Below are 17,500 nucleotides of genomic sequence, written 5' to 3' on the forward strand. Positions count from 1 at the left end.
GGCTGAACACAGAGAGCTGTTGTAATATTATGCGAAGGTTGAACACAGAGACGTTAAACCATTCTTCGAAATCACTACTGCTTGCGAAGGCTCTGAATTTCTATGACTTGTAAGTTTAGTAAGTTAAGGATAAATCTTTGTAAAAGTTGACAGATGGTGGCTGTTTCAGAGGGCTTTGGCCGAATGGCAGCTATTTCAAATTGAAATGGGTGGCTTTTAGGGGACTGGAAAAGGTTTTCACTTGTACAGGCTGCCAAATTTTCTATGGGATTTTGTCAAGGGAGGTATGTAGTCTGTCAGGCTTGTTACATGAGTCAGTTGAGTTGATCAGCTCTAAGGGAAATCAAATCGAGTTGACGGCCTGCTGCCATGAAAACCATAGCTCATTTACTACTACTACTATTATCATCATTTATTACTATTATTATTATTATTATTATTATTATTATTATTATTATTATTATTATTATTATTATTATTATTATTTCAATGACTTGAAATTCAGGCTTCCAAAGAATATGTTGCTCATTTGAAATAAATTACAGAAGATAAAATGAAATACAAAAAGAAGAGATTAGTTATTGCAAAAAATTATAAATAAATAAATAAATAATCAACAAATAAAAATGAAGAAAACTAAAGATTATCATGGATTTAAAGGGTTCATTCACCGCTACATTATTGTAGAAACCTTTTCATTGTGAAACTGTATTGGCTAGTTAAAAAAAATTCCTGCCTTCATTATTACGCGTTCATTTTGCTCACTATCGAGGGGTCATGGAGAAAATACGCTCTCTACAGAGTTCCCACGTCTTTGGTCTTGTAATAATGTGTAGGTGAAGACTTACAACAATTTGTGCCGAAGGACAAACAGAGCGAGAGCATATGTAGTCTAGTTGAGAAACATGTGCTAGAAAAAAAATGTTCAGGGAAATGTGTGCTGGAAAAAATGCTCAGGAACTTTAGAGATCATAGCAGCACTTTTTGTGAATGGATATTAACACTTAGAAAAGATTATAGAACGACTCCATAAGGTTACCGTGGATTTAAATAACCACAAATAACCACGAAAATCAACACCAAAATACAGACTTGACGAAATAAAAAAAAAAAAGAAAAATAAAAAATGAGAGAAATTCAACGTTATGCAACATGATCGAAAACGTACATTTCCGTTATTCCCTATTATTCGAGCATCTCATTCCCGAGCGACATTAAATGGGCGTATCATGTCGACCTTGTAGTGATCAACGAACAAGATAAAAAGGACGCCCACGAATTACAAGGAACAAGTAAGCGCTGACTATTTTTGAAGTATCTTCTGCGCAAGAGTGGACTTACCTCTCTCTCTCTCTCTCTCTCTCTCTCTCTCTCTCTCTCTCTCTCTCTCTCTCTCTCTCTCTCTCTCAACATTAATTGGCCACTAACATCACAAGACATTGACAATATCAGCTTGTCCGAAACTGTTATGGGCAAGAAAGAAAAGATACTTCTTCTCAGCCTAATTCCTAGTCTGGATCGCTGTTCTTACTAAACTTTTTCAAGGTGTTTCTAACCGTGTGTCCTTCAAGGAAAAAAACCGCTACTGTTATGATAAAACGATAATAATTCTTTCGTATACATAATACATACTATACATACACACACATATATATATAGATATAAATATATATACGTAATATATAATTGAGTATATATATATATATATATATATATATATATATATATATATATATATATATATATATATATATATATACGTAACCACATACAGACGCAAATAAAGTCTCTATTCCTTGATATCCTGCAAAAGAAGGATCAAGACAACAGAGGAAGAGAGAGAGAGAGAGAGAGAGAGAGAGAGAGAGAGAGAGAGAGAGAGAGAGAAAAGAGAGGAGACCGAAAAACCCGAAATATCAAATCACGTAGGTCCAATGGGGTATAGAGCAGGAAACAGGGTCGAATCATCACGTGAGAAGAGCGAGGTCCTCGCCTGTCGTAAATATCCGTCACTATGGAAATACGGGCAGTAAACAGGCGGCGGACACAAGTACCCTCCGTACTCATGAATGTTTACATACACGCAAGCACGCTTGCATACATGCACCTGTTTGCGAGTGATGTGGGTCGCGCTTTCGGCGAGGAGCATTACCGGTGGGTGTGTGTGTGTGTGTGTGTATGTGATACTTGCAGCTTGCACCAGAGTGCTAACGCTAGCTGGAACGTTTGTCAACACATGGGAATTTAAGCAAAAGTATATTATCTCCAAAGGCAAATTATTTCAATCGCTATAATATTGAGTCAATTGCAAGCGGAGAAATATGTTTGTAGGTCATGCTTTAATCTTGTCTTACGATACTTCTTACAGGTGTTTTGTATATTTGTGCCTTTTTGTGAAAGTATGTTGCATGTACATGAAGTGTTGGGAATGCATTGCCCTAAGTTACCAACCTAGTAGAGCATCGACTAATTTATTTACTGATTTATGTGAGCTGGCGTCGCAGTAACCTACGGCCACTGACCCTACACGAAAGAGCATAAATGCAGAAAATTGTGGAACCATTACTACTAATTTCACTTATCAACGTTTTCCTAAAAACCCTTGAGTCCTAGGAAAATGTTTAAAACAAGGTGGTATTGAAGTTTAAAAATATGCACACTGCAATATATTACATGTAAATATCTAGATAAATAATCATAAAAAAATCGTTTGGTAACTTACCAGTATCAAGTTATGCAAAAACGAATTTCATTACCAGTTATACGCACATGACGGCAGTGACATGTTCGCTTCACTGCTCAGAATAGTTAAGCAATGCAAGATTTTAAGTCATTCGAAGATGTAAGTATTTTATGTCCAATATCACAGAAACTGTGCAAGGGTATCAAAACTATTGTATATCTAATGAAATTAATAAAACTCACAACCACTCATGTTAACTTTTCAAAATAAGCCGAGACTCATGGCCGCTTACAAAATTTTCCAAAGTTTTCAGAGCACCGAATTTTAGCATGAGGTGGTCAGTCGAGCGTCCATGAACCCTTCATCGTCATGGAAGTACAAGTGCCAACATCGTCTGGTTTCACTGTCGGTCACGTAATGGAGTACTTAATTTCACTAACCGATAGGTCAACGGTTTAGTGAAACAGGATGTTACCTAGTATTCATCGGTAGTCACCAAACCCAGATCAAATATTGAATGATTTCTCTTAACAAAACATCAGTCGTTTATCAAGCAATTGACTGATAAGACTAATACTCTTCAATCAGCAGAACCCATACTACCTCGATACGTTAGAGAACTTTCCCACCTTACCCTGATAGATCTTAGGGTCATACCTCATCGATGAGTATCCCCTTACTGATGCTACAGAGAACCATTATTCATGAATTATCATCCGCATATATTACTCTGACACGACAAAATAGGCCCTATAATATCCGGATACCTCAAAGAATTATTATTCATCTACGAGGGCTTAAAAGCTGTAGTTTGTGTTCTTGCCGAATTACAATTCCTCTCGAAGTTATATGTTTTCCTTCCTAAGAATTTCGAAATCAATTCGAAGTGTACCTTATTCATGATGTACGGTACTAACCCCATTACTAATAATCATTTATAATAGTGTTTTTGAAGTGCATTTATTGGGTACATTATTGTATGTGTTTTGTCTTCCGTACGTCCCTAGATTTTGACATTCCCTCTGTATTTTGTTACAATATGGAAAGAGAAAAACTACCACTGGAGAGAGAATGAGAAAGGGAGATGTACAGTATGTTAAATTCTAACTTCATAAACCTGCCTCTGGTCCCCGGAAATAAATATCAATAGTCCACCTAAGTAAAGAGTTTAAAATCTGCCAGTGAAACTTCCAGAATCCACGGTTTCCATAAAGCCTCCAAAGTCGGCTGGATCATGGCTGGGAACCAATCCTCAACTGTTTTATAGTCCGGAGGGGCCGTAGGGGGCACGGACCTAAAACCGTTTTTCCGGGTATTTTAGCCCCGCACTCCAACTTATATTACTCCAGTTTTACCCCCGCTATAAACAACGAGGTCCATTCATCATTGCTCAATTAATGAAGCAAAGCGACTTTATGGGATTTTTAAAGAGCGTTAGGCTAATAAATCCGAGTGAACCCTGACCCCCAAAATGAATGAGAACTTCGGTCCTTCGCCCCAAGCACATCCTGGTTGTAAATTCTGGAAAGAAGGTATTGCCGTCGATGGCGAAGTATCCTACGCTATTGGCTCGTTTTCCTGCGACAGGATTTGCAGTTATCGATACGAGGTAAGGCACGGGTGAGGTTATATCAACAACCGCTGAAACAACAATAAACAGTAACAAAAACATGGCTTTTAAGTCAGAGGTAATGATAATAACGAATAAGATATCTATAATTATTATTGCTACAATGCTGCAATACCAACATAAATGTTGCAGATGAACATAGCAAAGCGAATAAACATGAAATATTTGTCTGTACGCTAACTTTTTAAAAAACTGCCACTCACCCATCAGTTTGTACACTGCTTACTCAGCTGTATTCAATTACATTCGTCTAGTAAAGGCTTTTTTGGAAAATAAAAATTTAAAAGAAAAAAAATATCATAACGGAAGTCATTCACAACCACATAAGTCTTAAAAGAATTAAAAATATATTCAAGAACTTATTTCCACCGTGATCATCAACATCGCCAGCTGATAGATCGCCGCCGGAGCAGATTGCTTCCACAGATTCTCAGCTCAAATGGACGGTTACAAACACTGGCAGACGATTCCCTAATGGATGGCCGTCACTTAATATATCAATCTGCGTCTATATGCACTTCGGGCGATCTCTCTCTCTCTCTCTCTCTCTCTCTCTCTCTCTCTCTCTCTCTCTCTCTCTCTCTCTACCGCATCTTTCCCATATTTTCATCTAGAGGAAGAAGATAAGTTTGACAAGTAGATTTAGGTTTTGTAATAATGACAATTACTGTAATTTTACGAGAATAAAAAAGCTGCAGAAATATAGGTAGCACACTGAAAAGGGTCCCATTTTTTTTAATTAAGAAGAGTAAGAACAAAACGGCATATAATTCACTTTAAAAAATAAAAAAGGTGACAGATGTACTAATATCATAACATTAGAGAAACGAGACTATTTGGAATGTGCGCTAAACAAAAATATATATATATACATATATATTATGTATATATATATATATATATATATATATAGAGAGAGAGAGAGAGAGAGAGAGAGAGAGAGAGAGAGAGAGAGAGAGAGAGAGAGAGAGCGGGGGTGTATGCCATAATATCACGACCAGCAAAACTCCGCTTAATTCTGGTTGGCCTTATCGACATGTATAGTCTGCATTTATAAGCTCTTATATCATACAAATAACCATAATTTCTCTCATCATCCATCAACGGGATCAAATGGATGCACATTTGCATCCGTCTCCATCACCCATCGGCGAAGGCTCTCGAAACAGAAGGACTTTTTTTTTTTTTTGATAAGTGGTGATCGGTGAAGGGGCTCCCATCTCTATCCATCAATGTCCGTTTTCATAATTCTCTCTCTCTCTCTCTCTCTCTCTCTCTCTCTCTCTCTCTCTGTCTGTCTGTCTCTCTGTCTGTCTGTCTGTCTCTCTCTCTCTCTCCGGGTAGGCAATCTTTTTTTTTTCTATTTCTGTGACTTAAAAGCAGAATATAAATTAATATCTCAATTTCACTTTTCTCGTTCTTTTTACATTGAAGAACTTTATCTCGGTGTTTAAGTTTGATAAGAAACTTCCAAGTATTAGCTTTTTTTGGACAACTTTTCATTTATCGGTGACATCTCGCCTTTTACTATTGACTTTCATTTTTTTACTTCTTTTCTGACAGCTTTCTCATAGATTTTCAGATGTACTGCCTTCTGAGATCATACTCTCCTTGCTTTTTCTAAACTAGCAAACCACTTTCCCTCAGCCAGATGACTAATTCTACGCTACTCATCTTCTAAGCGTACCCTTTTGACTATCAGTCAGTCAATATTGTGTGTGTGTGTGTGTGTGTGTGTGTGTGTGTGTGTGTGTGTGTGTGTGTGTGTGTGTGTGTGTGTGTGTGTGTGTGTGTGTAATCACCATCTTCCACAATTCACTTGCTTTGTTAAGTGACCCTTTTGTCACTCTGTCAATCCATTTTCATGTCAGTCAGTATTCTGCACAGTCTTTCAGTCTGGTTATCTTTCTGTTGTCATACTTGATGAGTGACAGAGGAAAGTTTATGTATACCCTCACAATCTTTCTCTTTTGACCTTTATTGTGCAAGTCCACCTGTCATCCTTATCTCTCATTCGCCATTCTTCACTGCATTGCCACCCAGTCACTTGCTCTAACAGTCTCCCGATAAATTGTGTCAAATTGCCTCTATACAATTCTGCCCTAAAATGGAAAACTTCAGTATCTGCAGAAATACAAAACTGAGAAAAATGGTAGACACTCCCTTGCCTTACTACTGATTTTGCAGATACTGCAAATGGAACCCGCTAAATACTCGTGGAAAGCGTTGAAGAATCATTCTCAAACTGAAGTAACCCGTGTCTTAGTGTTTCACGAGCCCAATAGGTGGCATATCTCAATTTCGAAGATTTTGCAGATGCTGCAGTTGTCCATTTTAGAGCAGAATTCTGTCACATCTCTGCTAAAAAAGTAACTGACTTTAGGGCTACTAGTTATTCGGCAACTGTTGTTTATTGCTACGGAGATTGCTTCTTCAGTCTGTCATTCTTGAAATCTGCAACTCCCTGAGCCTTAGTTTTTGTCTGTCACTCAATGTTTTCTTAGAGATTAAGTTAAGTGGGATTATTTTCTGGTGCTTGATGAATCTTTTTTTATCGGTTACTCAATGTTTCTGACAAGTAGTTAATTACTGAGCTTGCCGTCACATTCGTCATTCAGTCTTCGTATTTCTCCCAAACCCTTCTATGCAGTCGTTCTTATATTCTGTAAGTAAGTCTATGCTCTAGAAAATTACTCATTTGGTTTTCATATCACATTTTATCGTTTTCAGTACTCCAAGATTTCATTGACTTATGTTTGTATTAATAAATCAGCAAGTATCTTTTTTTTTTGTGCACCAGTCAGCAAGTTTATAATGCTCTCAGTTATTTAATCATTCTTGTTCTGTATTATCCCCTCAGCAAACCAGCGCGTCTGTTTTGCTGTTAATCAGCCAATTTATAATGCTGTCTGCTAATTCGTCTTTCTTGCTGTGTGGCAGTACCCATTTTTGTGCAATTATAGTGATGTAATATTTTCACTTCATCTTTCAGTCACTATTCTTTCTTGTTGCTTGCAGAGTTACTGAATAGTTTTGTTCAAAAGGACGGGAGATTATTCTTATTTATTACTTATAATTTTTTTTTTTTACTTTTAGCTATATATTTACTTATTTTTTGCTGTATGACAGTCAGTGACACGATTCTGTATTTCATTTGTCATTTAGTCTCTCCTGATGTCTGCCACTCGGAGAATACTTTCCCATATGCTAACAAGTAACACTACACACAAACCTTTCAGTCACTCAGTCAATTTTTCTAACTGACTGTCGATTACCTTTTCACTGTCAGTAAATACATCCACTAAGTCATTTTATCTAGCTGAATGTCAACTACTATTTTACTATGAGCTAGTAAATACATCTACATGCATTCCGTACCTCTATGCCTTTATTCTTTGTTTTATCCGTATTCTTCATTCCTGCATTCTACCATTCAACTGGGGCCTCAAGGAAATCAATCGTCATGGGCAGCCTAAGGAGAAAGTGAAGCAAAGTTACAATTATGGGAGCTTCTCCCAAGACTCGGGGTCACGACGTGGCGTGCTGAGAGAGCCAGCCTTCTCTCCTCCTGCCGGTATCCATCTCCCTAACCGCCCCCGCCCCCGCCTCTACCCCTTCTCTCAATCCCTCCCAAACCCCGGTTAGAGAGCTCATAGCAACCTTCCAGTACTCCTCCATCCCTTCCTCGTCATTCCACCCTCTCTCTCTCTCTCTCCCTCTGTGCAAAATACCATTTCCTTCGGGTGCCTTCTCAGATCTGAACTCTAAAAGTTAGATGAAGTAAGAAAAAAAAAAAGATTTCATCACATTTCATCGATGTTAAGAAATCTATCTGATGCCTCAATTTTTCTTAGTTTTACTCTTTAGTTAACGCTTTTGCTAAGCCGCCACTTTACAACACTAATAAAAACCAATAGTAAATGGTTTTTCACTAATAAAAACCAACAGTAAATAGTTTTTCACTAATAAAAACCAACAGTAAATAGTTTTTCACTAATAGAAACCAACAGTAAATAGTTTTTCACTAATAAAAACCAATAGAAAATAGTTTTTCACTAATAAAAACCAGTAGTAAATAGTGTTCCACTAATAAAAACCAATAGTAAATAGTTTTTCACTAATAAAAACCAAGAGTAAATAGTTTTTCACTAATAAAAACCAATAGTAAATAGTTTTTCACTAATAAAAACCAATAGTAAATAGTTTTTCACTAATAAAAACCAATAGTAAATAGTTTTCCACTAATAAAAACCAATAGTAAATAGTTTTCCACTAATAAAACCAATAGTAAATAGTTTTCCACTAATAAAAACCAATAGTAAATAGTTTTTCACTAATAAAAACCAAGAGTAAATAGTTTTTCACTAATAAAAACCAATAGTAAATAGTTTTTCACTAATAAAAACCAATAGTAAAAAGTTTTTCAAAGTAACATCTTTATTTTTACCTGTTGATACCCAACCCTCTCTCTCTCTCTCTCTCTTTCTCTCTCAACATTCAACCTGTCGCCCACAGCAATCAAGACTCATTAATCTTTAGAATATGAACACCATTTCGAATGCGAGATAACAAGGAAATATCCAGGTGTATTTCAGCTCATGCATAAGTTTATGCATGTATATATGTTACAGTAAGAATGCGAAACCAGGGATTTCACGAAATCCCTGAAAATTTCAGGGAATTCGTGAAATAACCAGTTCACTTAGGGACATTTGATCCCCGAGGGGCTAGTACTAAACAAGCCGAAGCAGTGCAGAAGAATCACTGTTTTGCCGTGTTTAGTACTAGCCCTCGGGGATCAAATGTTCTTAAGTGGATTGGTGATTTCACGAATTCCCTAAAAAATTCAGGGGTTTCGTGAAATCCCTGGTTTCATTATCTTACTGTAATATACATAGAATAAAGCAAAACTCTATGAACATAGGACCTTATGGGCTTGAAAGGTAGTTAAGTAGTTGGTTGGTTACGTTAGATAATGATAGCCTTATGCCAGCACGGCATAAGAGAGAACAGGTCTTAGATCAGGAGGCCTGTTGTGAACCTCCGGAATCTACCCTACCAACAGAGACGACTGAAGGATTGAGGGCTAGAAACAATTGGCCAAGGCCTTAGAGATAAGAAGCAAGTACCTTATATCTTAAGGGCATACAAACAATTATCTAAGATTCTAGGCGCTGATAGGATAACGCTCAACTCCCAAGGAACACACACTTGTTTTATTTCAATAACAATCCTACTATTCAAGTATATACACGCAGAAATAGGAATTGTTGAGCCAACTTTCCTTTATGGAAGTGAGTTGTGGATGGTGTGCGAGAATGAAAAATAGTGGCTGAAACTGTTAAGATGAACTATTTCCTCAGTATATCTGAGAAAAAAGAAATTGAAAAAGTGAAAAATATGGAGAAATGTAGAAGTGATAAAGACATTATCATACAAGAAAGTTTGGATGACAGATACTTGAGATGGTCATATGGAGAGAATGTACTGTACGATGATGAGTTGGTATAAATAGTGTACAATTCGGAAGTGTTAGGAAGTGGGGGGAGGGGGGAGGAGGGGAGAAAGACTTAGAAACGGGTCGACTGATGATGGGAAAGCAGTATTGCAAAGTGTGTGTGTGTGGGGGTGGGGGTGGGGAGAGGACTCAATATTTAGGAAATGAAAGAGTACAACCAACATAGTGGTAAATGGTTCAGTGTGTTGAGGGCTCAACATATTGCTGATGAGTCTTTTGTGTGAGCGTATGAAGAGGCTAAGTTGTAAGATTAATGTCGTATTGACCGTTACGTTGTTACCTCTATGAAACTACCTTTCTTGTGTAAAGCAGCTTTATGTTTTTTACTTTATATATATATATATATATATATATATATATATAAATTTATATATATATATATATATATATATATATATATATATATATATATGTGTGTGTGTGTTTATGTGTGTGTGTGTGTAAAAGGCACATTACATAACAAGAAGGACACGCATACATTAACTCCTTTCATATAATATATATAATACAAACAGAGTTCTTTTTAATTTACATGTATCTTTTACATGTTTTTTTTATTTACATGTATCTTTTACGCACTCCCACCACAGCCCATCACAATGACGTCACTCCAGTCAAAGGTCCGGTGAGTGTTTACGTGGGCGTCCCGAATCGATGGCCCATTAATGTTTGTTTCTTGTTTGCAGCCATTAAGGGACGGGGAGGGGGAGGGTCTCTCTCTCTCTCTCTCTCTCTCTCTCTCTCTCTCTCTCTCTCTCTCTCTGCATCTGTGCCCCGTTCATTAGCTGCGCGGCTGGTGGACGGAAAACGGTTCGGTTCCGTGACTGAAGTATGATGTATATTTTTAATGAGTGACCGTTGGGCGAACATTCTGATAATGATTGTTTTGAATTCTTGCGTTATGTTATCCTTTATTCGTGCTGGAAGTTATCATGAGCGTTATCATTTATGACAGCTATTGTAATCATTTTTACGGTAAAGTTATCATCATCACTATCATTCATGATAAAGCTACTGTAAAAATATTTACGGTAAAGTTATCATCATCATTTCATTTATGATAAAGCTATTGTAATCATTTTTACAGTAAGAAACATCCAAATCAAATTATTATTAATTATTATTATTATTATTATTATTATTATTATTATTATTATTATTAAGAAACTCACACTCTCGTGAAAAACAATGTGTAATAAAAATCCACAATTTTTTTGTAAACTATATTACTATGTAAAATAAACAACTTTTTTTTTTATTTTACATAGTAATACAGTTTACTATATAATTGAGGATTTTTATTACAAGATTATTATTATTATTATTATTATTATTATTATTATTATTATTATTATTATTATTATTATCAAGAAGCCCACCTATCTCCCTTCTACCTGCTATGTCCCAAGTCACTTTCCTACCTTAATTAAAAAAAAAAAGAAGGAAAAAACCGAGTCTTCCACAAAATACTGAACACAAAGCAACGATGGGTTATCTCATCATCGGCAGGGAGTAAAAGCTTACGAATCCCTCCCCCCACCACCTCCCCCACCCCCCAGCACCCAACAGCTTGTTTATTAGAATATAACTCAAAGGGAATCTGGACGATTGATAAGGGTGCTAAGATTCTGACGGCGATTGCTCAGCCTTTAAGGGTCAAGCGGCCATCTATTTCAACCGTGATTATAGACCTTACGAGATATTTATTCTCCCTCGGGAGGTGCACAAGGTAGATTTGCTTTATTCCGTTTTTTTATCTTTCCTTATCGTGTGTCTTCAACACTTTTATTTTCTATGAATTTTCAATCTTTTTTTTTTTTGTCTTTCCTTCTCGTGTGTTTTCAACATTTCTTTTTCTATGAAATTTTTTTTCTGAGGTTCTTTTCTAACTATGCTATGTTAAGTGGTTTGCAATTACAAAGCAAAACATTTGCTTTATTAATGTATAACAACAATCTGTATATTTCATATGAAAAGCTGTAGGTACATTACACACCCATATACTAATATATAATATATATATATATATATATATATATATATATATATATATATATATATATATATATATATATAATATATATATATATATATATATAAAATATATTATTTCCGATGTATATATTAAAGGACGTTTGTATATATATATGAATCACGGTGATGTGATAAAAGTCATATATATATATATATATATATATATATATTCATAATTACATATAAGTTAGCCAAGGCATAATAATTGTGATAATACTGTACTAAGTTTCAGTCCATTATTAGTATCGCTATCATCATTAATTACAGCAGTTTAGCCACACCACCGAGTTAACATTGTCAACTCTCACAGGACTGTCCCATGGGGTTTGGTCTTAGTGGTTATGTCATAATCTTATTCATTATATTGGAGTCCTTAAAAGCTAATAACTGGATAAACTGAAAATGATGAAGAACCTGAAAAAGCTTCTTCCAAGGATTTGCTATCGATATTGCCTTCTGTTGTTGGTAGAAAGTTGGACAATCACTACAACTATGTTTATTTGTAGGTGGTGTTCTGCATTTTCTGCATTCACCGACTGGGTCATGTGGGTCATTCATCAAATACTAAGGGTCAGACGAGTGTGCTCAATTCAAAAGCGGAATAATACTACTACAATGGGTCTTCTTTTCGGAATGCAGTACACCACTAACCATAGTTGCTTTATCTTTTTAGTTTTCTGTAAAAAAAACTATTGAGAGGGCTATTTGTCTGTCCGTCCGCACTTTTCTGTCAGATCTTGAAAACTACTGAGGCTAGAGGGCTGCAAATTGGTATGTTGTTCATCCACCCTCCAATCATCAAACATACCAAATTGCAGCCGTCCAGCCTCAGTAGTTTTTATTTTTATAAGATTAAATTTAGCCACGATCATGCGCCTGGCAACGCTATAGGATATGCCACCACCGGGCCGTGGCTGAAAGTTTCATGGGCCGCGGCTCATACAGCATTATACGTTGCACAGAAACGATTTCGCCGAAGAAACTTCAGAGAATTTTTAACTTGTTTATTTGTTATTGTCAGATTCATTATTTCACAAAGCCTGCCACTCACTGAATATAATAGGTTTTAGAGATGACAACAAATTGCTGTCAAGAATAAGTATATTGGATTTAGTCATAGTGACTGCAGTTCTGGTTGCTTGGCAAGCCCCTTCATTTTCTTTAATAATTAAATGTGTAGGGACCTAACATATTTCAATATTTATACCGGTTTCATACAGTTTGCGGAGGGAAAACTTAATTTGCTGAACAACAAAAAGATTTTTAGGACAGTGATTTTAACGCACTCCTAAACCCTGGAAATTACACAATCCTAAGGTATTAAGTTTTTAATAATCTTAACAGCAGACCATACCGCAGACAATTCTGCTGTGAATACAGGTGCATTATCGGTTGAACAAAACTGTCTTGCATTTCAGTCCAATCACATAGTTAACAGTATCCAAGTATAGCAGGGACAGAGAAAAAATTGCTTTAAGAAAATGGTAAAGTTACACTTATAATAATAATAATAATAATAATAATAATAATAATAATAATAATAATAATAATAATAATAATAATAATTCTTTCAACCGTCAAACCCACTGGCGGAAAGACAGGCGTACAAACGTTAGCAGGGGATTTAAAAATTCCAAAAGTGAACCAAAGGCCCCACCATCAAGAAGGAATAACGCAGCAATCAAAGAAAGCAAGCATTCTGTGGGCATTGCTAAAGCAACATTTTTGTCTGAAATTCCTTCGACCACGAAGGCGGAGTTATGATGGAAAGGCAAGGGTGCGTGATATACTGAAGGACAGACAGTCTGACAGACAGATAAATGATCTACTTTCATGCAAGAGGGTCTACCTTAGTTTTAAAATAATAAATAAAACAAAAAGTTCGACATTAATTTTAAAATAATAAATAAAACAAAAAGCTCGACAGAGCCCCTTTCAATCGTGCTATTTTACAATGATTTCTTTATTCAAAGTTGCCAACAAGCAAAGCAAATCACAAAATCTAACAAAAACAAAAAGGGGGACAAGAAATATCTTTGGTATAACAATACCTCTACAAAAAATAACAAACTTACCGCATTCTTGAAAGTGTTGTCAATGCATTTAGTGCCAAAATCAACACAATGATTTATTTATTCAAAGTTGCCAACAAGCAAAGCAAATCACAAAATCTTACAGAGACAACAAAGGGGACAAAAAATATCTTTGGTATAACAATACCACTACAAAAACAATGAACTTACTGCATTCTTGAAAGTGTTGTCAATGCATTTAGTGCCAAAATCAATACAATGATTTCTTTATTCAAAGGTGCCAACAAGCAAAGCAAATCACAAAATCTAACAGAGACAACAAAAGGAACAAGAAATATTTTTGGTATAACAATACCACTACAAAAATAATGAACTTACCGCATTCTTGAAAGTGTTGTCAATGCATTTAGTGCCAAAATCAAACCCACATGCAGACTATGAAAAATCGCAAATAAACATCTACAAACGAACAACTCTCGTCGACATCAAACGAATTTTCAAGCCCTGAGGCTGCAGTCGTGGTCATCATACAGAATGAACGGCAACCTTATCACAAGACGAATCAAAGAAGGTAATTATCTTAGGCAAACTTACCTTCGAAATCCCCATCGCGCGTCTGGCAGAGATGATCATGGCTAATGTCGTTTCTTGAAGAACTGCACTGCCGAAGACGAAAGAATCTGAATAGGAAGAGGAAGCAAAAATAACCAAATTGTCTAGATTCTGTGCGAAATGAAACAAGTAAAAAATGCGCCGAAGTTTCTTCGGCGCAATCGAGTTTTCTGTACAGCCACTACAGCGTATAATCAAGGCCACGGGAAATATTTCTATCTTTCGGTGGTCTTGGTATAATGTTGTCTGAGCCGCGGCCCAGAAAATTTAACCACGGCCCGATGGCGGCTTATCCTATATCGTTGCCAGAAGCACGATTATGGCTAACTTTAATAACCTTATATAAAATACAAACTACCGAGGGCAGAGGGCTGCAATTTGGCATGTTCGATGATTGGAGGGTGGATGATCAACATACCAATTTGCAGCCCTTTAGCCTCTGTAGTTTTTAAGATCTGAGGGCGGACAGAGTAAAGTGCGGACAGAATAAAGTGCGGACGGACAGACAAAGCCATCTCAATAGTTTTCTTTTACAGAAAACTAAAAATGGACACTTCTGCATAGGCAGGGCAAGAGAAGTTCTTGTTAATTTGATTAATACTCTTAAAAAAATGTTTTTTTTAAATCATTCCTATAAAAGATTACTTGAAAGGTTTAGCTTATACAGAAAACTTGAATGTACATAATTAGCAATATCCAATAGTACCTGAAATGAACTGAGCACTTCGTTTTAATAATTCAATCTGAAAACAATGCAAGGTGGCCCATTCTGGGTAGAAAAATCTTCATTCTGACTAACCGTTTCTGTAACCACACTTTCGCTACATTGATCTCATAGCATCCTTAAATTTGCGTGGTGACTCTATACTACAGGAAAATTTTATTTTATATTAAATTGGAATCCCTTTTATCTTTTAGATTTCAATACGTTTTGCATGACTAATTCAGACTGCATTGAATATTCGTCTAAAAATTCATTTATTTCAGTATCATGCAAGTTTCTGAAGATAATGACGACGTGCCTGAGGCAGTTAAGACATATTCGTGTTAGTTACTTTTTCAGCATTCTTTCATGCCTTTTAGAGCAAAAGATTTCTACAATACTCTACTGATAAACATGCTACTTTTCTTCTCAGACATTGATGAAGGCCAAAATCTTCAGCACAATCAAGTCCTCCTTAAGCCTTGCTCATAGCATTTTCAAACATGCAGTTACTCACGATGAAAAACAGTCCCGACCTAACACGAATGACCCGGAGCAAATTGTCGTGTTTCGATCATGTTGCAGCGCCCTTTCACTCCCGTTCGGTCGTGAACAATCGTGCTTTTTGTGGATTCGGTCTCACCGACTACCTTGCACTCTTGTCCATATTGTTTCAGTCATACTTATCGTGGCATCACTGATGTGTCGACAACAAAATTTTGTCTTGGTTCACTCTTGTCATATTTGCTGTGCCGAACTCGTTCCAAATGGGCAAAGCAAAATCCCCCCCAAAATACAGACTATTGTCAGCTGCTTCACAACCGACTTCCAACTGAACTACAGACTTATATATACCTCCTCTGAAACCATTTCACAACTGCTAAGTTGCAGTTGAGTTTCATGGCTTTCAATATGCACAAAAGGTCATGAACTTTTGTGACGTGGCCAGATCAGCAAAGACGTACGTTGCACTGTCATGACCTAACCAGACAATCCATGAGTAGTTTCACGAGTAAGAAAACAAAATTAACCTCATCAACTTAGCCTCAGTTTCAGACCCACTTTGGTCAAACCAAGAGATACGCAGAAATGCTATGACCCAATTCAGACAATCAAGAGTAGTTTACAGTGTGAGCCCGCCCTTGAGCAGCAAGTGCAGCAGCTGAGCAATTGTTTCCAAAACTAAAGACGAACAGCAGCGTCCTATAATCAGGAGGCTTTCCCACAAACGTACAAAAGAACTTGACATGTCTAGGAACTTTAAGTAGCTGAGATCGAAGCAGGGCCACTGAGCTGATTAACAGCTCTCCTAGCGCTGGCCCGAAGGATTAGACTTGTTTTACGTGGCTAAGAACCAACTGGTTACCTAGCAACGGGACGTACAGCTTATTGTGGAATCCGAACCACATTATGACGAGAAATGAATTTCTGTCACCAGAAATAAATTCCTCTAATTCTTCACTGGCCGGTCGGAGACTCGAACGCTGGGCCAACAGCGTGCTAGCCGAGAGCTCTAACCACCCCTCCAATGAAGAACTGCAAGGCTCGCACTGAGGCAAATCTGTTCAAGGGTTGTGACAACGATGACCAAGCATTATAAATTCACGGTCACTTAGCATGAAAATTAGCCAAGCCTTACACGTCTGGCCACAACTAATTCACAACCAACACTGACTTTAATTGGAAAATGTCACTTACGAAAAATGCAAATGAGGGAGCAGTACAATAAACTGGGGAGTTCTATCCATAGACGTGAAGCGGTACGGACGAAAGGTTTCAGTATATATTTCCTTAATTAAAGCTAGAAAAATTATATAGTATTTCCTCATTTATAAGCATACTATTGCAACCCTCCTAACAATGCCCTTGTAAGTCCTCCATTCTGTGACAGCAGAAACATCAAAACTCTACGGACTCAACACGCATCAAAGCACTTACAGTCAAAAATAAGATTACAACTCTTGTGAATTAATCAAAGCTGGGAAATCTTCTGGTAACTGTAGATTCACTTAGAAGTCTACTAACTAAAATTAAACTAGAAGTCCACTACTTCAGTTCAGAACACGTGTAAATTGCCTAATAACTAAGTCTACTTAGAATTAATAACTAGTTATATGCACGCCATTTCAAGTCAAGGGGGATTATCATCTCCATTATAATCGTTCACGCTAGCATTGATATTGTCCCTGCCAATAAAAGTAAAAATAATAATCATAAAAACTATTGTTATTGTTACTAAAAAACCCAGCTATGTGCAGGAAAGAAAACAGATTTAAGCACGGGCTTC

General features: G+C 36.6%; 1 protein-coding gene across 2 annotated transcripts in view; it reads right to left on the reverse strand.

Annotated features, from left to right (window-relative positions):
• Positions 1-17,500, reverse strand: part of LOC136853544 (PAS domain-containing protein cky-1-like) — a 283,578-nt gene that overhangs the window by 143,092 nt on the left and 122,986 nt on the right. The window contains exon 3 of one of the 2 annotated variants that reach the window (XM_067129258.1): positions 14,493-14,578. The exons of the other annotated variant lie outside the window; for it this stretch is intronic. The gene's annotated coding sequence lies outside the window, so the exon portion shown is untranslated. The remainder of the gene's footprint in view (positions 1-14,492; positions 14,579-17,500) is intronic. 2 annotated transcript variants of the gene reach the window in all.

The sequence above is a fragment of the Macrobrachium rosenbergii genome, chromosome 27, assembly GCF_040412425.1.
Source record: "Macrobrachium rosenbergii isolate ZJJX-2024 chromosome 27, ASM4041242v1, whole genome shotgun sequence".
Classification (NCBI taxonomy): domain Eukaryota; kingdom Metazoa; phylum Arthropoda; class Malacostraca; order Decapoda; family Palaemonidae; genus Macrobrachium; species Macrobrachium rosenbergii.